A 14,018-nucleotide genomic window follows, 5' to 3' on the forward strand; every position below is an offset into this window, starting at 1 on the left:
TAAACATGTCAATCTGAGAACTCTGACAATAAGACGTGGAAGAGGAGGAAAATGAGACGGATAGTGGACAGTGAGGGGACGAGCAGACACGTGCAGCGTTTTTTTGTTAACTATGGAGGCGGAAGTGAAGCTGCTTCCTCTACTTCCAGAGAATTAGACAGTAAACTCTGCAAAACGTGTCAAAATAGTTCCATTCTGATGAAACGCTTTTGCATGTGTAAACACACCACTTCAAGTTTGCATCTACGTGAACTCAGAACTAATTCCAGTCAGAACAACTACAAACAGCGGTCGGGAAAATGCCTTTACAATAATAGCAAACATTGAGGAAGTGCAACAACAACAACAACAACAACAAAAACACCTGATTGGCGTCTCTTTCGCGTGCTTTTGTGTTTTTCAATTCTCTTCTGTGAGGAGTTGAGGAGGGGAACCAAAGCAAGTGAACCTCACTTTTCTGCTTTTATTTTCAACCTGATGTTTGATACCAGTGCGTCTACATTTCAATAATGCACTAAAATTGACGAGCAGCGGCGTTCGCAGACTCTGATCGCAGCTAAATGAACCTGTGGCTGTGGATCCTCAGTAGATGGGGCGTCAGCTGCCCGTCGGGAGTGTATGTGTCATACTGAGCTATGTAGCCTGAAAATAGAGGAAGCAGGCGAGAGAAAAGACAGAGCTGGAGATATGGACGTGGAGTGTTTACAACCCCATTCCCCAGTGACCACACAGCGATGCAGGTCTCCATTTCTTTCACTCCTTGTCTGTGGTCGCCACCTCTTAATTCATCCACCTCCAGCTCCAGCTGCAGGAACTCTTTTTTTCTCTGACACATAGATGGATGAAGAGCACCCTGCAGGCAACGCAGCCTCAGGGATGATTGATAAAGGACTCTTCACTGCATGTGTGAGTGCAGAAAACACCGAGTGTCTATAACAACAATAATAATAAAAAAAAAACACCTGTTCAGAAATGCAGGGTGCTGCCCTCAGATTAAAAAGAGCTGCAAGATAATAGGCTGTGGTATAAATAGTTTATTGCAATAAAATGTTTAATTATTGTCATTATATTATTATTATTTTTATTATTATTATTATTATAACAATCAATTATTTGCTGCTTTGTTTTTGCAGCACTTCCCAGCATGTGAGCCGGAGCTGTGTTGGGCTGTGACAGGTCATTAAAAATGACAATAAATAATAATTTTCAGTTTGGTAATTATGCGTTACCATCAGTTAGAAAACAAATTCAGTTCCTTTTGGGTTAATTAACTATAACACGTGACGCTGGATTTGTTTGACTCATACGTACGTGTCGTTGCATCTTTCAAACGACACTTCATAGTGTGCTGGGTGTTGATTCAAGTTGAGATTAAATGTTAAGTGGGCTGCAGATGCTTTTCAAAATCTAAATTGGGGCAATGGTGTCGCTATATTTCGAAACACCTGTTTTTATGCCCATTATTGCATGTGTACCAGAAAGTAATTATGTTTGACTTATTCCACAGTGTGATCTCATAACACACTCAAAACTTCCCTTAACTCCTTTATTACCTTTATGGCATATGCATTATATGAATATGAAAATGTATTTATCTGACTTATCCTGACCAAAACAAAACCATTTTTAAATCAGCTGTAAAACTCACTTAGCTTTACATTTAGGTTTGAAACATTGCAGATGAGAAAAACAAGCAGTGTAAATAGTGTTTTTAGTGCAGTAGCTGTGCAATAGGTGCCTGTTTTCTGTGCTTATTTTTTACATTACATTACATTACATGTCATTTAGCAGACGCTTTTATCCAAAGCGACTTACAAAAGTGCATTTAAACATTTGGGTACATATAAGAGCTAGAAGTATTTTATTTTATTTAACATAAAACTAAAAATGATATTAAAATAACAAATTAACCCTTTAACACCAAACATGAGTGCACTTTGCATTACCATCATTACGTGACAGCACACAAAAATTGCAATGGTTTCTGAAAGCTGAAAAGTCAAGACCATCATGTGGTTATTGCGGTAATTTCACTTGTGCTGTTGCAGGAAGACAGAAAATCAGTTAATACACTACTTTAACATGCAGTACATTTTAAATAACTGCCAGATATTGAACGTTATTCTGGAAAAATGGGCAAAAGCACTTACTCATGGATTCATTTTCTGGCCCTTTTATGGTTAAAATAAGCAAAGAATCCAGGCCGACATTGGTGTTAAAGGGTTAATAATAACAACAATGATAAATAATGACATAATTAGTGATGATGATGATATTGTGTGAGCCTCTTCCTCTCATGCATTTGTCGCATTTCTACTGACCTCGCTTGCATTTCTTATTTCGAGCAAAGTCACACTGGTGTCCTGAGTAAGTCACCTGTCAAGTTTGAAGCCTGTCATGTGATCTGTAGACAGACAGACAGGCAGACAGACAGATGTTTCCTGCATTTTTTGATGGATGTGGTCCTAGAACATCTGTCGGCGCCCTCTTGTGGCTCTTCAACATACATTAGTATGACATACTATGTCACAGGCTCGAGAGCTTTTTCAGTCACTCATGTGAAATATTAATGATTTTTTTTTTTCCCCCATTCATAATCAACCCAATAATGGAAATTCACCACAATCATTTATTTTATAATGAAAATTGTGATGAAGTCGTGTATTGTCCTGCCACTAAAACACAGTTTAGCTCTCAGGTCAAAGCTCAGACTCAGTCAGTGGAGGAGACATGAGACATTTACTAAAGATCAACGCTGACCAACGCTGATGAATGCTGACCAACGCTGTCACTGCAACGTAACATTTACAAGAGGCCACAATTTACATGTTTGACAAAAGGTCTGCATCATGATCTGGATACAGAATGACCTTCATTGTGACAGGAGCGTTTGGTCTTATCAAAGTTGTGATCGCTTGGAACCACATTTTGTGCCCAACGAAATACCGATGTCACAATTTTGACAATCTTTCAATACTGATATCAGTCTGATAGTCATGCATTTAGGATTTATTTAGGCTTTACAGAGTGTATCTCACATGCTGATACTGTGTGTCATATTGGCTCATCCCTGAGTGTGTGTGTGTGTAGCACACTTGGACTTGATCCTGGCCTGGCCTAGAACCATGTGGTCCATTTGGGCTCCAGTTAGTCCAGTCAACATTTCCTGAATCTGTGAGCCAGTCAGACGACCTGCTGAGTTGTTTCCTGATGTCACCAGACTTCAGAATCTCAGGCGGTTAGACATAGTTGTCACAAAAACGCTAATACAGAATGAAATGCATTAAACCCTTGATATAAAACAGACCTATATGAAATCCATAGGGTCCAGAAGATCCACAACTGATGTATAAGAGGTGATATAAACAGGAAACTTATAGTTACCTGTTGGTTTTATATTTAATGTCGGTATATGTTCATATTTCATGCTCGGCAGTGAAGTAAGTCTCAGATTTTGCTGCTGTTCTCTGTGTCTGTGTCAGTGATGTGAACCAGAGGATCAATAATGTAGTAGTGCTTGGGGTTCCTGAGATGTTTAATGGTATCACAAAGCTCAGCTACACCAACTTGCACTTAAAACTGTACCAGTTTGTAGATTTTTGTGAAAAATTCAACAGTTTTTCCCTCTTAGGGGCATTTAAAATTCCTTATTGGGAGTGTTTTAAAAGTGGGAAAATGTCTAAAACCGTCAGCTCAGTCAGTTCTAGAGGCCGTGGTGAGTTTAAAGGAGGAAAAGTGCACAGGCTGTGACTTCAGTGACAAATGTTGAGACCACGCAGCTGAACATGATGGTGAATTCTAAAGAGATCTGCTATATTCTCACTTTATTTTGGATTTCTTATGATACCCCTTGCTTTTTATGATCTTGTTATTTGGTTTCTATGGTCTTAAGAAGTGTTCTTAAGCATCGTATGTGTCTTTTATCACAGCATAATGTCACTGTAAACAAGTTAAGAGTAAGTAACCAACAAATACAAAGAATAGAATAGAATACTTGAATGTCCACCAGGGTGCAAATTTGCCTTTGGCTCACCAACATCAAATCATAAAAGGAAACGTACAGGAAGTCATATAAAAACAACACACATTTAAATCAAGAAAAGAAGAAGTCATAAAAACAAGAGATAGAAACTTAAGACAGTTCACGAAGAAAATCTGACAACTCGTAAAAGTCGACACATACAGGATTCAATTACATTAAAACACATAGAAAGACTTTAATCCACTCTGTGCAGTTAAGAATACACTTTGTACTTGGATTGAATTATTCTTTATATTCATTTTTAGATGCCAGAGGAACTCGGTGAAGAGCAGAGTCAAAGGATTCAGGGATTTTACAGTTATTTTAAGTGGAACTTTGCAAGTCTGGTCACTTTTCCACCTTGTTCTGTACGGAGCTCCCCCTACAGTTTTGGAGTACATATTTTTAAGACGCCACCGTAAACATCCATCCGTCCATCCTTTGTCCACCGCTGTTTCAGATGAAAATGAATGCCTCAGATTTATCTCCTCTGGATTAAACTATTTTACTATACTATAAACGAACAATTCAGAGATTATAATCTTCATACCCCGTAAATGCAGATCTCCACAGATGTTTCCTCCGCGTGTCTCGTCTTCCTCACACGGCCTTGAACTCGGTCGTCGCAGTTTATTGCAGAGTGTAAAGGAATAATGTGCGCGCGTGTGCATGTGGGGATTCAGGCCGCGCCACTGCCCACGCTCCCTTAGCAACGGTTTCCCCGGCAACATTTGTCAGGAGGCGAGCGAGATGCCAGTTAAATGGTGCAGGAGGCTTTTCACAGCTTTGAATCCTGTGACGTGAACGTGAAGAGACGAGATGAAGAGGAACCTGCTTTAGATTCAACACATCAGAAGGAAGGCGGAGACGCTAGACAAGGAGATTTGTTTTCAGGAGTCGCTGCTCGCTGTTCCATAGAAGTGATTTAATGCTCAAATTTATGAAATAGTACTCAGTGTCAATAGTTGACAGAGTTTAGTGAGAGTTTACTAAGACTAAGGTAGGCCTCTTCTTATTCTGAATGGAAATGATGGATATAGTTGCATGTAGAGTGTGTCAGTCCTGCACTTATTTAATATTTGACCTATGACGTGGACAAAGCATCTGCAGCATATCCTGCTGTCTTATTTATTATACAACAATACATATATATATATATACGCATTTGAAAGATTAGAATGTTAATTCTGCCTTCTGCACCTTTAACGCTGTAGCTCATAGGCGAGAGACTCTGAACCGTCAGTGTCGTGATGTGAATCTTAATCTACACCTGCGTTTTCGTCATTTTTCAGATCATAAAAAACGATCTGTGTATGGATTAGAGTTTTGGCTCCATGTCAGTAGTAATCTGTACGGCACCCCGGACAAGACATGGTTAAAAAAATAAATAAATTGTGCCCACGAAATACCATATAACATTACTAATTAATAATATCATCATTCCTGGACAGTTAGGTAAGCAAATCGAGCGCACCTCCTCTAAAAATCTGTGTATGTGAGGCAAACATATCTGGGATAATGTGGATGACAGATGTTTCTGTAACAGGACCGTCCAAAAACAGCTGGAACGGCCTCGAGCTGACAGTTATTCTCTAAAAGGTGAAAATAAATGGATCTGCTACAACGATAAAGGTCAAAATGAAGGTCAGTCGGAGCAAGAGAGAGAATACCTGTGTGTGAATGACGAAGATGAAGGAGTAGAGGAAGTGGGATGAGTTTGAATACCTGTCACAAGGGACACAAGGGAGAGGACAAGGATGGAGACAGACCACTTAAAGGAAGAAAAGTTATTCTTAATGTTTCTTAATGGCTTCCTCAGTGTAATCCTGTCTTTGCAGCATTTATTCCAGACGACTCTCTTCTCTAAATCCCAGACCTTCAGATGTTTGGATGTGTCAAAAACAGGCTGTCAGCTGTAGTGACATGTGCACATTCATCAGTGTTATGCAGTGCAGCTTTAAGGTATTTGTTACACCCACTTTCATACCAGAAAAGGTCAAATCAACTGTAGTTTCATTCCACGTATGCTGTCACAACCGCTGTTATCGTTGGCTTCGGCTGTGGAAGCATATCTCACTTTTGTAGACTTTTTTTTTTTCCCCCCTAGTTGAAACAATTAGTGTGTCAGGAAATGAAATTGATGTCAGCAGGCGGCCCGGCTCATGTGAGCGGTCGACACAGAGTTTTTCTCTCTGCCGTTCTTAATCAGAATGTGCTGCACTTGTAAAGTGTTGGCAGAGAGAGAGTTCTGAGACTGCTCTCATTGGACAGGAATGCGAGCGTTACTACCTCATGACATCAGCTGAAAGGCTCGCGCGGCGACCGTACAGTCGTTCCCTGCGATGAACGACACACACACACTCACTCATCTCAACACGTCAGTCAGTCATCATCTAACCGCTTTATCCTCCACCAGAGGGTCGCGGGGGGTGCTGTGCCAATCTCAGCTACATCGGGCGATAGGCGGGGTACACCCTGGACAGTTCGCCAGTCCATCGCAGGGCCACACACAACTAGAGACAAACAACCATTCACTCTCACACTCACAGTCAATTTAGAGTGTCCAATTTACCTAATCCCCACATTGCATGTTTTTGAACTGTGGGAGGAAGCCGGAGAACCCGGAGGGAACCCACGCACACACGGGGAGAACATGCAAACTCCATGCAGAAAGGCCCTTGTTCCAACCGGGGCTCGAACCCGGGTCTTCTCGCTGCAAGGCGAGAGTGCTAACCACTACATCACCGTGTGGCCCATCTCAACACGTGTTCTTAGGTATTTCAAGATTCTCTTCATCTCCGGTTCAGGCGAGTGATGGAGAGTGTTTGTCTTGCAGGAATCTCAAAGCAGCTCGTTGACCTTTGAGGGCAAAACAGTCGAGTTCTAGAAGTCGTTGAGAAACTTGAAGACATTCATCAGCGTCCGCAGAGCCATTTCACTATGACAAAGGAAAACACCAACGTTACCTCGCTTCTCTAATTAGGACACATTCAGCCGTCGCAGCCCTCTTCACCAGGACAAGTGTAATCAAGAGAAAGGACAAATGACACTTTCTCATATTGCTCTCAGGATTAGTCCTTTAAAAACCGATGAAAGGGCGATGAAAGCTATTAAAGACGTATGAAAGATAACAGGTCAGCCACTGTGCAAATGTTCTGTAAAAATTACATTTTTTTACAGTATTATTTACTATTCATCATTTAAAATTAAATGATCAAGCGTCGGATCCTCCACAGGAGGGTTGGGGTGGGTGCTGTGCCAATCTCAGCTCACATAGGGCGATAGGCGGGGTCACACCCTGGACAATTGCCAGTCCATCGCGGGGACACATGTAGAGACAATCAACCATTCACTCTCTCTCTCACACACTCACACCTACGGTCAATTTAGTGTGAGTGTCCAATTGACCTAATCCCCATATTGCATGTTTTTGGACTGTGGGAGGAACCCACGCACACACGGGGAGAACATGCAAACTCCATGCAGAAAGGCTCTTGTTCTTCCTGCTGCAAAGGCATGTTTAATTAAATTACATGAAAAAGTGACAGCGACTTTTTTTTATAATACGCAGTTCTGCAAAAAAAAACAAAACAAGATCAGTTCTGTTTATATTCTGTTTATCTGGGAATTTCACCTTCTCACTGACCAGACCAGTCAAACTGTGAGGCTGTGCTTGTAGTTTAATCTCTGCCTTAGTCTGATGTGACACAAAGTTTTCTGATTGTGGGATGCAAGTTATTGTATTTAAACATATAAGAGTAGGTGTGTGTGTGTGTGTGTGTGTTGTTCTCGAGCTAACTCACACCATGGTTCTTAACATACTAAACACAGACTGTACCGACCATTTGCTTTTTGCTGGAGAAAACTCTTACATGAAATCCTTGTGATCTTCCTGATTAGACTCATTTTTTTTACATGATTCATTTCATCACAAAGATCTTCAAGCCACTGTTGCACTGCTGAGGCGCCGACAGGAACTCATTTACCACTAGAGAGAGAATATATTATTGGAGACGAGGGAAGCCCCCGGAAGAGACTGTGAAATTCCACCTGCTGTGAATCCAGGTTACCTCTGTGTGTGTGTGATTACATCAGTGGACCTCTGAAGCACTGTGAGAACGAGGCCTTTTGTATGTGTGGGGACCCTTGGTAAGGATGGGGTGTGTGAAAACAGCAATCATTTAGTTACGTGATATATATATACAACATGACTGCCTTACTTCCTGTTGTTAAAATCTCACAGTGCACAAACACAGGCATTCATTTTCAATGAGCTGTTAGAATAAGCCAAATTTATCACCGCTTACTTTCAAATTGATATTTCATAAAAGACTGTGTGTACACAATCGATGACACCGTGCCTCGCGCGACAGTAGCTCAGTGGTAGAGGGAGTCATCGTTCAATTGGAAGGTTGTGGGTTTGATTCCCGGCTCTGCTTCTCCACACAGTGTCAGTGTGTCCTTGGGCGAGACACTTAACCCCCATGGTTAGTCCTGACGGCGTGTGAATGGCTATGAACGTTGTGTGATAGAAAATGCACTTTACCATTTAAAGTAGTCGTAGTAACATGTTTATACAAATACTCATAAAACCTGAATAACATCAACCGTAGAAACAGCAATTAAATATACGCTAACAAGAATAATAATCATAAAAACGAGGAGAAAAACATTCAAATGCATAACATTTAAAGACCGGCTGTCAACGGTTCATAGTGTATTTATATTGACAGTGATCTCCATATATATATATATACATATATATATTTGGATCTTATACTTTATAACCAATTCCAATTCGTAACTATTTATATGTTAACCCCTAACTAAAATAAAACGGCACCTATTCCGTCTTATTTGGACGGATAATCCAGTGAAGCAGACTCTGTAGGTGGATGTGAGGCCGTACGTCAGCGCTAAGCAGTTCCTATTTTGAGGGGAATTAGCTTCATTCAGTGCTGCTCACATTCACTTTAATCAGCCTTTATTTAAAAATGCACTGATTAGATCCTGCTCATCCAGGTGAAGGCACACTAAGAGGGAAGGGGGACAAAGAGAGAGAGAGTAATAGCACATTTAAATGAACACATTTAAGGGGAATTTTGCCAGTGAGTCAACACCTTTGTTGTGTAATTATGTGCCAATTATGCCTCTGTTCATATCTGGCTATTAGACGTAGCTGAAAGAGCAACTCGTGGCAGATTCACAGCTGTGATGTTCCACTGTGATGCGCGGCGTCCACTTTGGTTTTGTTCAAATTTGGGACAAACATTTATATTATAATGAATATATGAGTCACGTTATTAACTTAAAACTCAAACTCAACTCATTCAAAATGATACCTCAGGTTCTATATTTTATCGACCATAATAAAGATAGATAAGGGTTGTGAGGAATAATTTTAATCTTCAGCCAACTTTAAGTTTAATTACTCACATATTCTTATAACCAGACCTGGTGTAGTACAATAATAACAGCCATAACTTAGGATAAGACACAGACTAGAGGCACAGACTAGGTTCCATCAATGGTCATCTAAATCTCCATAACAGGAGTGACTAGCACTTTTTTTGCAAAAGGTAAAATAGAAGCGTGTATAGCGTGTTTTACTGAAAAGGAAAGCGGTTCAATTAACAGCTTTGACTATACGCAGCTAAACAAGACCCAGTGTGACATGTAAAAACACCAAATAAAAGGGAACATTGTGATGCTAATGTAAAAACAAGGCTTTATTGGACCAATATGTGCTGACACACATACACAACTTCCTACAGTCTCAAGACAAATCGTCATTATGCTAAATTTATGAGTCAAAATGGGAACAAAACGTGTTGTGAAGTTGTTATATTCAAAGTCAGAGAGATTTTCCCAGGCCATGTTTCCAAACTAGACCGTGGGAAAGGACCGTGACATCACCTCTGTGTGTGTGTGTGTGTGTGTGTACCTGCAGGTGTGTGTTTGTAAGGGGTAGAGGATGTTTGTGTGTTGGTGTGAGTGTGAGTGTGTCACCAGGGCAGATGGAAAATTAGGGGAGGGAGTGTTTTTGCATGAAGCAACATTAATGCTGATGATTGACTTTTCTATGTGAGTCAGCTTTCAGCAGAACTGGATGAACAAGAGAAGATGACAGCATCTGAACGATGTGTGTGTGTGTGTGTGTGTGAGACATAGAGAGAGAGAGAGACAGAGAAATAAACTGCATGTTGGCGTGCAGCTCCAGCTCCACCACCTCTCTCCTTGCTTTTGTAATTTATGAATGTAGTAGCACTTGCTCATTTGCTGCCAGGGCAATTTACGACCAAGTAAATCACAGAATGTGACAAAACAGCTCAGACTCTCCAATTAAATCAAAGATTTCCTGGGAATCTTGCGTGCGTTTGAACCTGACAGAGTACAACCACCCACAACTTGTGTACGTCTTCTCCCTTTTCATTTATTTTCTCTCTCTCTCTCTCTCTCTTACTTGTATCACCCTTTCACACACACTTCTTTCTTCCCTTTCTGTCAGCCACTGTGATCAAAAACCACTTGTTTCTTTACATGTTCACTTCTGCAAGTGCCTTATGAAATAGTATAGATATGTACATACAGAACAGAATGTTTTGTTTAAAGAAATATGACAAACCAGTCATATGATGCCATAGTTTCTGCAAAGTTTCTCAACTAAAATGATATTTTAATGTCATGTACCATGAAAACACTACAAATGTTTGACCTCCAGAATATTTATTATTCATGTGCCTGAACTGAAATGATGTTATAATGTTATGTATCAGGCAAACTACACATTTTTGTGGTTACAGAAATGGCAACATTTACAAAACTGACATCATTTTCTGTTGAAAAAGAAGCTAAAAGCTAGTGATTGAGAACATTTATATAAATCAAATGAGAAGTAGGCGTATTAGACAAATTTTATTGTATTGTATTTTATTTGTATTTTATTTGTATTTTTGACTTTTTTGACTTATTTTTTGACTTATTTGTACCGCTGCTACGATGACCCAATTTCCCAATTTATTTAAATAAAGTTATCTATCTATCTGTCTGTCTATCTATCTATCTATCTATCTATCTATCTATCTATCTATCTATCTATCTATCTATCTATCTATCTATCTATCTATCTATCTATCTATCTATCTATCTATCTATCTATCTATCTATCTATCTATCTATCCATCCATCCATCCATCCATCCACCCATCCAATGGAGTCACCCCCTGGTTGCTACTCAATAACATGTGACTTCCCAGCTGGCATCAAGTGGTCTATGGTGTAAATACGTTGGCATGGCAGTGACACTCTGGGTCTAACCCTGGTATAGGACTGTTGCTTGGCATGTCTTGCTCACACTCACTATCTTATATTAAGACGTAGTCTTACAGTTCCGAAACAAAATCCCTGTTTTTGAAACCCCCAGATATGCAATGTAGTTTTTAAACCGGATGTTCGCCAGACTTTGACTCCGCCTTTTGCCCTATGTCACCTGGGATTGACTCCAGGTCCCCCGCGACCCTGATGTGGAGGATCAAGTGGTAGAAGATGAGCGAGTGAGTGAGTGAGTGAGGATGTACAATTGAAACATTTCTCATGGTTTGCAGAAAGGTTTTCCTGGGAGACCCGGCTGCAAGGCAAACTCCACAGTTGTAGACTGAGCCAAAGTATTGAGTAAGTGCTCGTAAGGGCCTCGTTGAAAGCATTCTGTACCTTTTTATCATGACCATGTGCTGCAGTGATCTGTAACAGTGAGAGCAGGAGCCATAAAAGCAGCTAAGTACTATGAACTCTTCTAGAAGTCAAGGTGACAGGATGATCAACGACCGCCTCTCCTCCTCAGCACAGTGAATCCGAACTTGTATCCTCAGGGAGACGTTATACATCACGATGGCTAATAGAAAAATCTACAAGAAATCCTCGTGTCCCCAGTGCTGTCGGGGTCATAAATGAAAGCAAGATCTGGTCGAGTAAAGATACAGATGGATGCTCCTGACTCTGCTGCAGTGAACGTGACGTGCTGAAGTCGTGCAGACTTGTTTGTTTCCATGAAAGATGTATGCTTAGACCATGTATCATTATACATATGTACAAAATGCCCAACTTATAAAGTCTACACCACTCTATGATATCTCAGGAACATGTAAGATGCGTTATCTTGCTGTTTGACAACCTTTTCTGCCTGGAAACGGAAACTTTGTGTCGCTCTGTAAACTGCTCACTCCCTGCACCAAAGCCCATAGAGAAAATCTGTGATTTTTATGTCATGGTACACAGGAGTTGTTGATCCACTTTTGCCTCCACTTGTTGCTCCAGATATGTTTCTTGTGACTTCAGTGTTTCACATTCTGCTTTGGGTTTTACCTTAGTGACATGAGCTCGTCAAACAAGGCAGCCTTTGTGTCCCCATGTGCTAAAAACACGGATTTTCTCTATGGACTTTGGTACAGGAGAGTACATTTGTTATTTTTTCAGCTGAAAAGACACATTTAACCAATAATACTATATATATATATGTATATATATACATACATATATATATATATATATATATATATATGTATATACATATATATACATATATATATATATATGATAATTAGTATATTTATGATGTCTAAGGAGGTACAATGCATATAATCACTTTCAGTTTTCATAAAGTTTTACTGTAGGTACATTCTGCATGTATATTTTTTAATGTTTTTTGAATGCAACTCTTTTTTTATGTCTTTTGTGGTAAGCTGTAACTGTAAAGTGTTCTCTGTGAACACACATTTTTATTCACAGCTCAGTGCATCAAGGCTACATAATACAGTCTTTATCACCACGGATTACTGTACTGCACATCCAGTGTGTTATCCTCTATTGTCTGTTCACTCTGCCTCTGTTCTCATTTGTGCTCTTATTTTTGATGTATATATATATATACATGCACGGACACACTGGTGTTCAATGCTGACTAAATGGTCCATTTCTCAGTTTCCACTCCACTGCGACTGAAGTCTCACATTAGCAGCCTCTGCTGTCTTCTGCTGACACCTAGTGGCCCAACCAGGGTCTGCAGTCAAACATCCTGAGGGATCTCCCTCTTCCCAACCCACTTTACTTCAAGGTTCAAGGTTCAAGGTTCAAGGTTTTTATTTGCCATTTGTGCTTAAACAGACAGTCCAGGCACATTGGAAATCTTGTGCGGGTTCTACAAGTCAGTTGTAGGAGACAGAAACACAATCTTAAGTATAAATATAAATATAAAAGTAGAAATATAAAAGTATAAAAGTATCATCAGCATCACTGATGTTACGATTCTGCAGACTCTTAATGAAAAAAAAGTATACTTATTGTTTTTTTGTTCATTTAGTTTCTCCCCTGTCTTTGGCTAAGAGAGGATTTTCATCACAGGCAGCTCAAAGTAACAGGGTCAAACGACAGCAGGGTCACTGGGGTCAAGACAGGTCACACACTGATTGACACATTTTAGGGTTGCAGCTGTTGATTATTTGATTAGTTGCTATGTCCGTAGAATGTCAGAACATTTTAAAAATGTCATTGATATAGTTTATTTGATAGGGACAGTGCACATTTCCATGTAGGACAACTCCAGCCTGCTTACATACATGCTGTAGTAACATCAATAATAAGAATAACTTTACAATTGTTCAACTCTTGTTCCTCGTTAGGCCTTTAGAAAACAGATATTAAGGTTACAAATGGTTCGAACAGGTATGCAGGTATGATTAAAAACAAAATATAAAATGTGAACTACAGTAACACATTTTCACATTTTTATTATAGCTAATGCAATTGCAGGAGAAATTTGTTTGGAATCATGAGAGAAACAAGTTCGAATCAGAACATGCCTGTGCGACTTGGACACAAAATAAAAAATAAAAAATTGAGCATTTAACGCAATTTTGATCACTTTATCTTGCACTTTATCTTGAAAATTTGGAGTAAGCCTGACACACTCATCAAATGACGACTTTTGTCTGACCATGACCCA

At 39.8% G+C, this 14,018-nt stretch overlaps 1 protein-coding gene across 1 annotated transcript in view; it reads left to right on the forward strand.

Annotated features, from left to right (window-relative positions):
* The window catches only part of enah (ENAH actin regulator), an 89,666-nt gene that overhangs the window by 54,260 nt on the left and 21,388 nt on the right, over positions 1-14,018 (forward strand).

This window comes from Solea senegalensis, linkage group LG17 (genome assembly GCF_019176455.1).
Source record: "Solea senegalensis isolate Sse05_10M linkage group LG17, IFAPA_SoseM_1, whole genome shotgun sequence".
Taxonomy (NCBI): Eukaryota; Metazoa; Chordata; class Actinopteri; order Pleuronectiformes; family Soleidae; genus Solea; species Solea senegalensis.